This window comes from Rhinoderma darwinii (assembly GCF_050947455.1).
Source record: "Rhinoderma darwinii isolate aRhiDar2 chromosome 1 unlocalized genomic scaffold, aRhiDar2.hap1 SUPER_1_unloc_1, whole genome shotgun sequence".
NCBI classification, from domain to species: Eukaryota; Metazoa; Chordata; class Amphibia; order Anura; family Rhinodermatidae; genus Rhinoderma; species Rhinoderma darwinii.
In genome coordinates this window covers 172,880-187,729 of record NW_027461645.1, presented here as the reverse complement: position 1 = coordinate 187,729, position 14,850 = coordinate 172,880, and the positions used below count along the sequence as shown (strand labels likewise).

The 14,850-nt window shown below is 41.5% G+C and overlaps 1 pseudogene; it reads left to right on the top strand.

The window, feature by feature from the left end:
- The first annotated feature begins 9,770 nt into the window (after window positions 1-9,770).
- Window positions 9,771-13,699, top strand: LOC142667533 (uncharacterized; annotated as a pseudogene).
- The last annotated feature ends 1,151 nt before the right edge of the window (window positions 13,700-14,850 follow it).

The following is a 14,850-nucleotide window of genomic DNA, read 5'->3' as shown; positions in this document are numbered from 1 at the left end:
TTTAAAATGGGGTGTTTTATGCGGGTTTCTAATACAATGCCACTTCAGAACTGAACAGGAACCTTAAAAAAAAGGCTTTTGAAATTTTCTTAAAAATATGAGAAATTGCTGTTTATGTTCTAAGTCTTGTAACGTCCAAGAAAAATAAAAGAATGTTCAAGAAACGATGCCAATCTAAAGTAGACATATGGGAAATGTGAACTAGTAACTATTTTGGGTGGTATAACCGTGTGTTTTACAAGCAGATGCATTTAAATTGTGAAAAATGCTGTTTTTTCAAAATTTTCTCTAATTTTTGCAATTTTTGCAATTTTTCACCAATAAACACTGAATATATCCTCTTCTCCCACTCTTCACACACTGATAGCAACACTGCAGAAGAAATGCTAGCACAGGCTTCCAGTATCCGTAGTTTCAGTTGCTGCACATCTCGTATCTTCACAGCATAGACAATTGCCTTCAGATGACCCCAAAGATAATAGTCTAAGGGGGTCAGATCGGGAGGAATTTCTTCTGCGGTGTTGCTATCAGTGTGTGAAGAGTGGGAGAAGAGGGTTGCATTGACAATCCAACACAATGGGCAGCACTTTGAACACATTTTATAAGTGGTCAGAAACGTGTAAATAACTCATGAAAGAATAAAGTAACGTTAAAACCAAGCACACCATTGTTTTTCTTGTGAAATCCTCGATAAGTTTGATGTGTCACATGACCCTCTTCCCATTGAAAAAACTAAAGTTGGATACAAAATGGCCGACTTCAAAATGGCCGCCATGGTCAACACCCAGCTTGAAAAGTTTCCCCCCTCCCATATACTAATGTGCCACAAACAGGAAGTTAATATCACCAACCATTCCCATTTTATTTAGGTGTATCCATATAAATGGCCCACCCTGTATATATATATATATATATATTTATATAGTAAGATAGATACACACACATATACGTGCACATTACATACATATAGTATATTTACACGCTATATACATACAGTATTCACATACACAACACACACAGATTATATTATACATACATAACGCACATTAAAAATATACATACATATTACACACATTATATTACATACATATATACATAACACATATATACAAATATCTGCACACATATCTCAGATCTGTCCTTTACTCCTCAAATTCAATCACTTTCACGCTCCTGTCATTTTCACCTCAAAAACATCTCCAGAATCCGCCCTATTCTTAAGGAGGAAATGGCCAAAACTCTAATTGTTGCTCTGATTCACTCTCGTCTTGACTACTGTAACTCATTACTAGTCGGTCTTCCCCTCACTAAAGTCTCCCCTCTCCAATCTATCCTCAATGCAGCAGCCAGTCTCATATTTATGACCAACCGCTACACCAACGCCTCTAATCTGTGCCAGTCACTGCACTGGTTGCACATCCCCTTCAGAATAAACTTTAAACTTATTACTCTCACCCACAAAGCTCTCTCCAGTGCTGCACCTCCTTACATCTCCTCCCTCATCTGTCTACCACCCTACTCGGGCTCCTCCATAATCCGAAACTCCCACTCCAGTCTCCAAGATTTTTCTCGTGCTGCTCCGGTCCTCTGGAATGTGCTACCCCAGGCAATCAGATTAATTCACAATATCCACAGTTTTAAACGTGCCCTGAAAACACATCTATTTAGACAGGCCTATAACATTCCCTAATCTGACTCCTTTCCATGGCCCCACTTTTAGATTAGTTATCAGAATAAGCGTCATACACGGATACTGGCTGGTGACCGGCTCATGCAGCTTTATGTGTACCACCCATGTCTATAAAAAATGGCTGAACTATTGTACAGAACAAAAACTGTTACACTTTGTGTCTCCCTTATTTCCTCATAGATTGTAAGCTCTTGCGAGCAGGGTCCCCACTCCTCTGGTTTGAATTGTAAATTAACTTTGTCACTATGTAATGTCTGATTTTGTTTGTATCATGTTCCCTCTAAATTGTAAAGTGCTGCGTAATATGTTGGCGCTATATAAATATTATTATAACATATCTGCACATTATGCACACACATTACACATAGACTAACCTTTTCTGCACATGAAGTTTTGTGAGTGGAGGAGCATTGGCACTACAGTACAGGAAATCTCTTGTGTTTGAGTGTCTGCAGTCTCCCTCCCCTTATGTCTGTCCCGACTGCTAAATGTTACTTGTTACTACAAGCTAGGCTGAGGTAGGTGATGCAGGACCTGACAGAGACTGAGCAACTAGCAGATTCTGCCGGTGGGTGGGCCTCCTCTCCTCTGCTATCACACAGTGCTCTCAGCATAGAGAGAGCAGTTTTGTGCTTACAGTCTCTAAACTGTTTTTCAGCTGCACGCATCCTCGGACAGGCAGCTAAACAGCGGTGCTGAACCAGGGGGCCCTTTGAGAATTGGGGCCCTGGGCAATTGCACAGTTTGCCCCCCTAATGCCAGCCCTGGGCACGGGCAGAGGTGGAGCCGCATTTAGGACCTGTTCACATCAGAATTGGCTTTCCGTTCCGTCTGAGGTTTCTGTCGGGTGAACCCCGCAACGGAAAGTCAAACTGAAACCACAGCTTCCGTTTCCGTCACCATTGATATCAATGGTGACGGAAACCTTGCTAATGGTTTCCGTTTGTCACCATTCTGGCAGGTTTCCATTTTAATGACGGAATCAATAGCGCAGTCGACTACGCTATTGATTCCTTCAGAAAAACAGACCTGGGGACCGTCATCAGCTGCCATGCCAACCAACGGCGCCCCACCGATTGTGTCGCAAGGGGGGCCATTAGAACATCGCAGTGGGCCGCCCCCATTTCTAGTAATTTAAATGCCGCGGTCGCTATTGACCGTGGCATTTAACGGGTTAAACGAGCGGGATCCCTCTCGTTACCTTGAAGTGTCAGCTACAGCACACAGCCGATACTCTCGCTCAATGATCAATAAGTGTGGTTCTGTATGTCACACATGATGTTGTCCCCTGTATGATTTCTATCTTCCCCTTTCTTTATAAAGACGTCTGCAGTACTAGATCCTCCAGTTCCTCCAGTCTTCTCATCTTCCAAGTGACGTCAAGAAGCCAACAGCAGAAAAGCTGAAGATCAGCCACCAATACGGTCAGTTATGTGTCATGTCACCAATGCAGCAATAGTAATGTTGTAGAGCAATGAGAATGACAAGGAACCAGGAGGATCAGGATGACCTCTATATAGAAACATAGAAGATGACGGCAGGAGGAGAGCACATGGTCCATCTAGTCCCCCCAATAGTATTTCCTTTTTAGTTTTGGCCTCATTCTATTTTCTCAATGTGTTTTTGTAGGTGAGGTCTCCAGTATTACAGATGTGGGGTCACTAGAGCTCTATACAGCGGGGTCACAATCTCCCTCTTTCTACTGAGGGGGGAATACTGTGCTCAGTTCTCTAAGTGTCTCTCTCCATACACAGGAGTACACAATAGTGAAGAAGACATCGGGTGACTGTACGACTCCCATCATCCATGAGTCATAAGGATGGTGTAGTAGTCAGAGCCCCATCACAGAGCCACCCCCTCACTCCCAGATACATGAGAAGAACAATAAGAAGATCTTAAAACTGATCTACAAGATGACGGAGCTGCTGACTGGAGAGGTGACACTGCTGGGAATGCTGGGAAATTCTACAGTAACAGCACTGGAGGTGTCTGGGTGATGACTATCATTGTGTGTGTCAGGTTCCTATAAGGTGTCAGGATGTCACTGTTTATTTCTCCATGGAGGAGTGGGAGTATCTTGAAGAACACAAGGATCTGTACGAGGAGGTCATGATGGAGAACTATCGGTCGCGCACATCACAAGGTGAGATATAGATATATAATTTATATATTATAATTTTTTTGTTGAAGTGTTAATTCCATCATGTGCAGTATATACAGATATGTGATTCCTGATGTCAGATCACACGTTCCTCGCTTTGCTGCAGTGCTGCACTAGGGAATGTTCACAGATTTGTTGTAGAAGTTTCCTTATAACTGAATGTTGTTGTTTTTGTAGCAAGTACATGAAGTTTTAAACCACAATCAGATGAGTTGGACAATCACAGAAATTTCTGCAACCATTTTTCTATGTGTGAACATAGTCTTATATAACCAGTGACTGATCTGTACTGCTCTTATAATCTCTACAACATGAGGAGTGTAAAGTTCTATCATGTGGGAACAGCGGACGTGACAATCATGGAGATATAACAAAGGGTTAAGTATCTTCCTTGTAAGACACAATATACAGGGTCACTGCTAGTAATGTAGAATGTGGATACAGGGATCTATCCGATTGTCAGCCGGGGGCATGGAGGTATTATCCACTTTTGTAGAATTGGGTCTATGTCGTGTAAAGATTGGTTTTCAACTTCCTCTAAATCTACTGGGATTCGTTAGATATATTAAATACTTGCATTTCCCATAATTTAACAATTATAGATCACCTTTTCTTAGAACTTTGCATTGTACTGTTCCTCTGTTATTCCTCCTAGAAATGTATGAATGATTTGACATCTAGGTGTTACCAGCCGAGGGTGTGTCCATACAGTCTGACAATGTCCAAAAAGTGCTGACAATATCAAAAGGTGTAGGGACACAACTCTTTCACAAGGGGAATGGTAACACCCTTTTTCTCAATTTAATCTTAAATTTCCAGTAGGAATAACCGAGGAACTGCATAACGTAGAGTTCTGAGAAAAGATGCCCCAGTATTGTTGATTCATGGGGAATACAAGTATGTCGTAAAACAGACATGTGAGGAGAGCCGACAAGTCCTCTATAAAGAAGTTTAAACTTGATGGACTTAGACCTTGTTTAACTCACTAACTATGTAACTATTTAAAATGTCTCTCTCTGTCTATCCCGATCAGCCCTAACCTAAAAACCAACTGCCTAATATGGTAAAGGCCGCCCCCGTGCTGCCAAAACAGCTCTGACCCATGGAGACGTGGCATCTCCATGGTATCTGGTACAAGACGTTAGCCGATCCTTCAAGTCCTGTAAGTTGTGAGGTGCGGCCTTCATGGATCGGACTTGTTTTTCCAGCACACCCTACAGATAATCGATCGGATTGAGATCTGGGGTATTTGGAGCCAAGTCAACTCCTTGAACCATTCCTGATCAATATTTGCAGTGTGGCGGGCGGCATTATCCTGCTGAAAGTGCCCACTACGGTTAGGAATAACGCCATAAGTAGTAGTAGTAGTAGTTTGTACGGTTGAAAAAAGACACATGTCCATCAAGTTCAACCAAGGGATGGGAAAGGGGAAGTGGGATGGGAAAGGGGAAGTAAAAAATTTCTACACATAGCAGTTAATATTTTTTTGTTCTAGGAAATTATCTAAGCCTTTTTTAAAGCCATCTACTGTCCCTGCTGCGACCAGCTCCTGCGGTAGGCTATTCCATAGATTCACAGTTCTCACAGTAAAGAAGGCTTGTCGCCTCTGCAGGTTGAACCTTTTTTTCTCCAGACGGAGGGAGTGCCCCCTTGTTTTTTGAGGGGGTTTTACATGGAACAGGATTTCACCATATTTTTTGTATGCGCCATTCATATATTTATATAAGTTAATCATGTCCCCCCTTAGTCGTCTTTTCTCAAGGCTAAATAGGTTTAGTTATTTTAATCTTTCCTCATAACTTAGATTCTCCATGCCCCTTATTAGCTTCGTTGCTCTTCTTTGTATTTTTTCCAACTCCAGGGCATTCTTTCTATGAACTGGAGCCCAGAACTGGACTGCATATTCTAGATGAGGCCTCACTAATGCTTTGTAAAGTGGTAATATTACATCCCTGTCCCGCGAGTCCATGCCTCTTTTAATACACGACAATATCCTGCTGGCCTTTGAAGCAGCTGATTGACACTGCATGCTGAAATTTAGTTTATGATTTACAAGTACACCCAGATCCTTCTCAACAATTGACTCCCCCAGTGTAGCTCCCCCTAGGACATATGATGCTTGCAGGTTTTTTGTACCCAGATGCATAACTTTACATTTATCTACATTAAATTTCATTTGCCAAGTGGACGCCCAAACACTTAGTTTGTTTAAATCTGCCTGCAATTCACAAACATCTTCCATAGTCTGAACTATATTGCATAGCTTGGTGTCATCTGCAAAAATAGAAATAGTGCTATTAATCCCATCCTCTATATCATTAATAAATAAGTTGAATAATAGTGGTCCCAGCACTGAACCCTGGGGTACACCACTTATAACTGGGGACCATTCAGAGTAGGAATCATTGACCACAACTCTCTGGATACGGTCCTTGAGCCAATTCTCAATCCAATTACAAACTATACTTTCTAAACCTATAGTCCTTAATTTACCCATTAGATGTCTATGAGGGACAGTGTCAAATGCCTTTGCAAAGTCCAAAAACACTATATCCACAGCGGCCCCTCTGTCTAGGCTTCTGCTTACCTCTTCATAAAAACAAATCAGGTTGGTTTGACAGCTTCTGTCCTTTGTAAAACCATGCTGGCTGTCACTTATAATACTATTTATTGTCACATAATTCTGTATATAGTCCCTCAATAGCCCCTCAAACATTTTCCCCACAATTGATGTTAAGCTTACTGGTCTATAATTACCCGGCGAAGACCTAGAGCCCTTTTTGAAAATAGGCACCACATTTGCCCTGCGCCAGTCCCTTGGCACTATACCACTCATGAGAGACTCTCTAAATATTATGAAGAGGGGGACAGAAATAACTGAACTAAGCTCTTTAAGAACTCTAGGGTGTAACCCATCTGGTCCCGGGGCCTTGTGTACATTTATTTTATTTAATTTAAATTGGACCATATGTACATTCATCCAATTCAGTATATCAACTGATATATTAACAGCACCGGCAGCGGCTACATCAGCTGCTCCTTCTTCTGATGTATATACCGAGCGGAAGAACCCATTTAGTAACTCTGCCTTCTCTTGATCCCCTGTGACCAACTCCCCATTACCACTATCTAAGGGTCCTACATGTTCAGACCTGGGCTTTTTTGCATTTATATGCTTGAAGAATTTTTTAGGATTTGTTTTACTATCCTTGGCCACCTGCCTTTCATTTTGTATTTTTGCTGATTTTATTACATTTTTACAGATTTTATTAAGCTCTTTATATTTTACAAAGGCTGCAGATGTACCCTCAGATTTGTATTTTTTAAATGCCCTTTTTTTGTCATGTATTGCCCCTTTCACAGAAGGTGTAAGCCATGTGGGGTTTAATTTTAGTCGTTTATACTTGTTACCTGTAGGAATACATTTTGCACTATAATAACTCAAAGTAGATATGAAAATCTCCCATTTATCATTTGTCCCATTATTTGACATTAGTTCTTCCCAGTCTATATCCTGAATTGCCGCCCTCATCCTGGGGAAATTGGCTTTCTTAAAATTAAATGTTTTTGCCCTCCCAGCCTGCGTTTGTTTTTTACAGTATAGGTAAAATATAACTATATTATGATCACTGTTACCAAGGTTTTCACGAACATTGACATTCCCAACAAGCTCTGCATTATTAGAAATGACCAGATCCAACAGAGCTTCACCTCTAGTCGGGTCTTCCACAAACTGGCACATAACATTTTCCTGCAACAGGTTGAGGAAATGTCTCCCCTTTGCAGTTGAAGCCGAACCATGACACCAATTAATATCCCGATAATTAAAATCTCCCATTATCACAACAGTACCCGCCTGTGCAGCCCGCTCCATTTGTTTATATATTTGACCTTTTATCTCTTCAGTTATATTGGGGGGTCTATAGATTACACCAAAAGTAATTTTTTCAGTGTTTACTTCCCTTTGTAATTCCACCCACAAGGTTTCAACCTCCTCACAGTCTTCACCCTCTAATGTCTCATTTACACTCACCTTCATATCGCTTCTCACATACAGACATACACCACCACCTTTCCTATTTGCCCTGTCTTTCCGAAACAGTGTAAAACCCTGTAGATTTACAGCCCAGTCATGTGAAGAGTCCAGCCATGTTTCAGCAACACCAACTATATCTATATCTTCTTCCAGTATTAAGGCCTCCAGCTCCCCCATTTTGCTTGCTAGACTTCTGGCATTTGTGAACATACACTTTAACTTTCCTTTAAATGTTTCACTTTCACTATCAGAAATGTGATTATTTGACATTTGGGCCTTTTTATTTTCACTGCTGTTTTGTAACGAAAGGATCTCCTTATCTTGTTGCCTAGTCCTCTCCCCACCGTCTGTTTCTCCCCCCACCAATATAGTCTGACCCCTCTCTAACCTAACTACCCCTTTATTTCCTACATTGGCCTCCCTCCTCAACCCTAGTTTAAACACTCCGCCACCCCAGCTAGAATTCTCTCCCCCAGCACAGCGGACCCCCTTCCATTTAGGTGCAAATCATCTGCAGAATACAGTTTGTACCCCAATGAAAAGTCAGCCCAGTGCTCTAGGAACCCAAATCCTTCTCCTCTACACCAAGACTTAAGCCATGCATTTAACTCCCTGAGCTCCCGCTGTCTTTCCTGTGATGCGCATGGCACAGGCAGTATTCCTGAGAATACAACCTTGGAGGTCCTTCCCTTCAGCTTGTAGCCTAGTTCTTTAAAATTATTCTTAAGGCTCCTCCACCTACCATTTATTCTGTCGTTGGTACCGACATGGACCACAACAGCTGGATCATCACCAGCCCCTCCCAGCAATTTGTCCACCCGTTCCACCACATGCCGAACCCTGGCACCAGGGAGACAGCAAACCATTCGGTTGAGGCGGTCTTGGCGACAAATTATTCTATCCGTCTTCCTGATTATAGAATCCCCTACAACTATCAATTGTCTTGGCTTACCTGCATTACCATCCCGACGACTACTAGCTGGGCTGTTCTCCCGGCTGTTAGGGAGATCAGTATCCACTAGGGATGCCTTTTCTGAGACTGACACCCTCGCATCATCACCCAACCTGGCAATTTTGCTTGGAATGCCAGAAACCGGATCGGCCTTCCTTGTCTTTGACCTTTTTCTACTGCCCCTAACTACATTAACCCAGCTACTTACCTGATCCTGCTCACCCATGTCTTCACCCTCCAGTTCTAACCCACTAACTGCATGCTCCGTGAGCAGCAAGCTCAGCTCAAGATTGTCTATCCTCCTTAGTGTTGCATTCTGCTCCTCCAGATCTCTAATACGAGCTTCCAGGTGACCAACATGCTCACATCTGCCACAGAGATATTCACCCTGGAACTCCGGCTCCAGTCGTGTATACATATGGCAAACTGTGCACTGAAGAAAACCTCCAATCTTGCTATCCATTATCCAAGTTACACCAAAACAGCGAACAATTGTCAAAGTAAAAGAAAAGAAGAGTACTTACTGTGGCTTCAACTCCTCTTTTCAACTCCAGTTTTAGAACTCCACTTAGTTCACAAGCCACTTAAACCACCAAGCTCAGAAAGAGCAAGCTCAAAATGAGGTCTGCTGACTAATTTATACCACCTGTGTCCAGTTAACCCCTTCCTCCTAGACAGCTGCTCAGCTGGAACGAATCTGCAAGAGAAAAAAAAAATATTATAATTTTTTTTTTTCTTTTTAAATTGTGTGAGTTTTTGCTATCTTCAATTTGCTAGCAATCAAAACAGATTCACAAACACAGAAGTACAGCAACACAATCCGGTTTTAGAACTCCACTTAGTTCATAAGCCACTTAAACCACCAAGCTCAGAAAGTAAGGGGGTACTTGTCTGCAGCAATGTTTAGGTAGGTGGTGCGTGTCACATTTACATGAATGCCAGGAACAGCAGAACATTGCCCAGATCATCACACTGCTTCTGTCGGCTTGTCGTCTTCATATCATGCATCCTGCTGCCATCTCTTTCCCAGGTAAGCGACGTTCCCAGCGTCCACATGATGTAAAAGATTTTTTTTTTTATTGGACCAGGCCTCCTTCTTCCATGGCCCAGTTCTGATACTGCCTATTGTAGGTGCTTTTAGTGGTGGATAGGGGTCAGCATGGGTGCTCTGACTGGTCTGTGGCTACACAGCTCCTTGTGCAGTAAGCTGCGATGCTCTGCGTGTTCTGACACCTTTCTGTTATATCTAGAAGTGACTTATTCATTAATTTGTCGTACAGTAACTCTTCTGTGGGTTGGGACCAGATGAGCTCCCCACACACATTAATGAGTCTTGCCCGCCAATCACGCTGTTGCCGGTACACCGGTTGTCCTTTCTTGGAGCACTTTTGGTAGGGAAGAACCCTTACATACCAGAAACACCCCACAAGACTGGCAGTTTTGGGGATACATGACCAATTTGGCCTTTTGTTATTTTACACTTCTCCATGTTTCAAACACATTAACTTAAAGAACTGACTGTTCACTTGCTGTCTAATATCCCCCCCTTTGTCAGGCGCCATTGTCACAAGATCATCAATGTTCTTCAATTCACCTGTCAGTGGTTTTAATGTTATGGCTGATCGGTGTATACTGTATATGGAGGACGACAGTGTGGGTCATCTCTATCATAGCACTGTCATGGTCTCACAGAAAACCAATTACCAGTATATGTAATCCTAAATATCATTTTTTTCTCCATTCGCCATAACAGCACCAGGGCAAGGAAACGACTTCCCATATAAGCAGAGGTTATTTTTCCAGGGCAATGACCTGATACTACATTGGTTGGCACGGGGCACTTATAATAGGACCCCTGCGTCCTGCCGATTTCACGTGTATTCACATCCTTAAGAGGGAAATGCAATTGAATACTATGGTGGAGCAGAAAGCCATCGGTTCCCCGCCGTTCACTCTGGTAGTCCACAATAGGCCTGCAGCTTGCAAAGCACTGGGACCACGGCGCAGTTGGTTAGAAGCACAACATTGTTGTTTTGGCTCTGATAATAAACATAGAAGAGTAGAAAGAAGTGTCTGATATATAGACAGATCGACAGTAGTCATGTATTCAGTCACTGTGTCTCCTACAGATGGATCGAGTAGGCAAAATCCACCAGAGAGATGTTCCAGTCCTCGGTATTCCCAGAATTGCCCAGAGGAAAATCACAATGTCCCAGAGAATCATCAGGTAGATGAAGCTGAGCCCTATACCAGATCTATATAGGGGTGTGTGGAGCTTTTTGGTCCTGTGGTCATAGATTTTGGTGGTTGCTTATGTTGATCTGTTAGATTCTTCGCACTCTCTGCTGTATTGTACTAAACTGTTACACATGTGAAATCAGGGGAAAGATCTGACCAATATTAAAGCAGAGGATGAAGCAGAAGAAGAGTGGTTGAGGGGCGATCAACCGTGTAAGAGTGAAGTGGAGGAGGAAATTCCCGGAGGTGTTACCACAGGTAAGTAATATTAAATTTAGAAGGTGAATTCTGGGGGTTTCTTGAGATGAGGTTCCTCCTTGGTTTTACAGTACAGTAACACTTCAGACAACATGTTATACATAGTGCTGGACCTGAGTAAGCTGTGCCTGCACATAGAAGTTCTCTACACGGTGTTGATCCGGTTATGCACTAGGCTTAGTATCAGATTTTGAGGGGCATCAGCTGCAATTAACCGCTGCACTAACAGCCAAGATCTGAGAAAACTCAGTTTAACCACTTGAGCATCAAGATCAATTCTGATAATTCTCTCGTTGACATTTCCAGCCTTGCACTGTGTGTGAAACCACCCTCACAGTGTCGTTTTTCTGTCCTTTTTTATTAGTTTTTTTTCAGGCAGATGTTACATGACAGTTTATAGCAGGACAACAAATTCTAGAAAAGGAGTCACCTAGTGGCAGTAACTTCATATAGACTTTGCAAGGATAAATAATAATTTTTTTTAAGAAAGCAAAATTGCTAGAGGTAAGGTATACTATTAGATTAACATAAGTTTGTTAATGAAAAGTTATTGTCCATTTAAAGTGTTTTTCAAAGATTTTTAAGGCTGGAGTTAGGCATTAAATTTTTGTGGCAGTATTTGGTGCGGTTTTTTTGAGCCAAATCCAGTGGTGGTTTTGAAGGGAATGGCTCAAACCTTTTCTTCCTGCTGGATCCACTACTGACTGACTATAAAATAAACTGCATATAGCCTAATATGTCATAAATTTGTCTACTTTGTGGTTTGAAAAATATAAAATTCACAAAATCTATTTTTAATTCTAACAGAAGATGCCAGTATGAACTCTGAGGGAAACCTCATGTTTTCGATAAATTATGAAATAGAAGATGAAGATATCAAGCAGCCGTCTTCAGGAGAAAACCACATTGCCCTTAATGTACATCCAGGACTTCACAGTACAGATCTATCATATAATTCCCCTAAACATCTTACTTTACATGAGAGAATTCACACAGGAGAGAAGCCATATTCATGTTCAGAATGTGGGAAAAGTTTCTCAGAAAAATCAACTCTTGTTAAACATGTGAGAATTCACACAGGAGAGAAACCATATTCATGTTCAGAATGGGGGAAATGTTTTACAGATAAATCACATGTTAGACATGAAAGATGTCACACAGGAGAGAATCCTTATTCATGTTCAGAATGTGGGAAGTGCTTTAGAGATAAAAGAGGTCTTACTTTACATGACCGAATTCACGCAGGAAAGAAGTCATATTCATGTTCAGAATGTGGAAAATGTTTTAGAGTTAAATCAAGTCTTGTTATACATGAGAGAAGCCATATTCATGTTCAGAATGTGGGAAGTCATTTAGAGATAAAACATCTTACTTTACATGAGAGAATTCACACAGGAGTGAAGCCATATTCATGTTCAGAATGTGGGAAATGTTTTACAGAAAAATCAAATCTTGTTAAACATGAGAGAATTCACACAGGAGAGAAGCCATATTCATGTTCAGAATGTGGGAAATGCTATTCAAGAAAATCACATCTTGTTACACATGAGAGAAGTCACACAGGAGAGAACCTGTATTCATGTTCAAAATGTGGGCAATGTTTTATACAAAAATCACATCTTACTAAACATAAGAAGGGACACACTGGAGAGAAGCCATATTCATGTTCAGAATGTAGAAAATGTTTTACAGAAAAATCAACTCTTGTTATGCATGAGAGAATTCACACAGGAGAAAAGCCATATTCATGTTCAGAATGTGGGAAATGTTTTACACATAAATCAAATCTTGTAACACATGAGAGAATTCACACGGGAGAAAAGCCATTCTCATGTTCTGAATGTGGGAAGTGCTTTAGAGATAAAACAGAACTTGCTAAACATGAGAGAATTCACACAGGAGTGAAGCCTTATTCATGTTCAGAATGTGGGAAATGTTTTACAGAAAAATCAACTCTTGTTAAACATGAGAGAATTCACACAGGAGAGAAGCCATATTCATGTTCAGAATGTGGGAAATGTTTTACACATAAATCAAATCTTGTAACATGAGAGAATTCACACAGGAGAGAAACCATATTCATGTTCACAATGTGGGAAATGTTTTACACATAATTCAAGTCTTGTTACACATAAGAGAAGTCACACAGGGTAAAGGCATATTCATGTTCAGAATGTGGGAAGTGCTTTAGTGATAAACCATCTGAGTGATCAGATGAATTGCAATTAATTGCAAAGTCATTCCTTGCCAGGAAAATTCACTTAACCACAAAAAAAAAATTCCACTGCATTTCAGCCCTGCCACAACATGACCTGCTAAAATCATTTTGGTTATGTTCTTGTTAGCTCAGGAGAAAGGGTTGACGAGGACAAGGCAGAAGATATGATTCTGTCATGCTGATTGAATTATAAGATCAGTCTGGTTGCTTTAAAAGGGGGATGGCTTTTAACATTTCCTTTTTGCCCATTAAGGATGGTGGCGTGGTGACATAGGAACGTCCGCACGCATACGCGAGTGTTCTTTTCCCCGCAATCCTCTCTCTTTAATGCTGAACGCCGCAGATGCCGTGCACTACCAGTCTCCAGAGGCCCCCCTGAAGATCCTGGGGTGACCCCTGGAGTGTGTGGTAAACTTGAGTGGGATTAACCGCCCTGACCCTGATTTTGCCCTCTCCTTTCTTTAAATGTATGTGGTGCGGGTCCGCTGTGACACCACAAATATCTTGGCTGGCCTGCTGTGATACCGCCACTACCGTGCTATTGTCTCTGTGCTACTGCACTGTACTGCTCCACCTGTATTGCCCCCACCTATTATAGTACACCTGGCCTCCCTGTATCTGGGGGATTAATCCATTTTAGGGGAGCGTGTGCAAATTCTCTTAGGAGCTTTTGCGTGCCCAAGAGTGCCCTGAACTTTTAACTTGACCACATTTGAGGAATAGGTTGCTAAACCTAAAAGCAAGCCACTGGATAAGCTATTTATCTATATTTTATATATTCTAGCCTGCTCTCATTAAAGAACAGTTGGCTGAAAACTTGTGATACAACCTCGGACAAATGTACATTGAATTTTCACGAAGGTTGTTTTTCTGCCTGCAGTCCTTTATGTGCATAATCTGCAATTGTCCGCAATATGAACCATACCAGAAAAAAATAGAGCATATAGCCAGAATTATAGAAGAGTATAACCATTTTATTACATAAAAATAACATACATTTAAAAAAACATGTAATTACAAGACTCTAGTGCAAACAATGTGGTATTGTAGCGCTTAACATGGAAGTTACTTAATGAAATTAATGAAGTATAGAAAGACTGTACTGACTAACCGCAAAATATATATTCTGGACCACAGTGGGTTCTACCCTGATAGCCCCTAGTACCCTCTAGTATCCCATACACATTATGGACTGGTAGAAGCAGGGTAGAGGCAAAGGGAGGTATCAATACATGCAGATGACAGTCAGGAAACAGCCTTACCCATTACAGCAAAAGAGTGTCCAAACCCGTGTTGG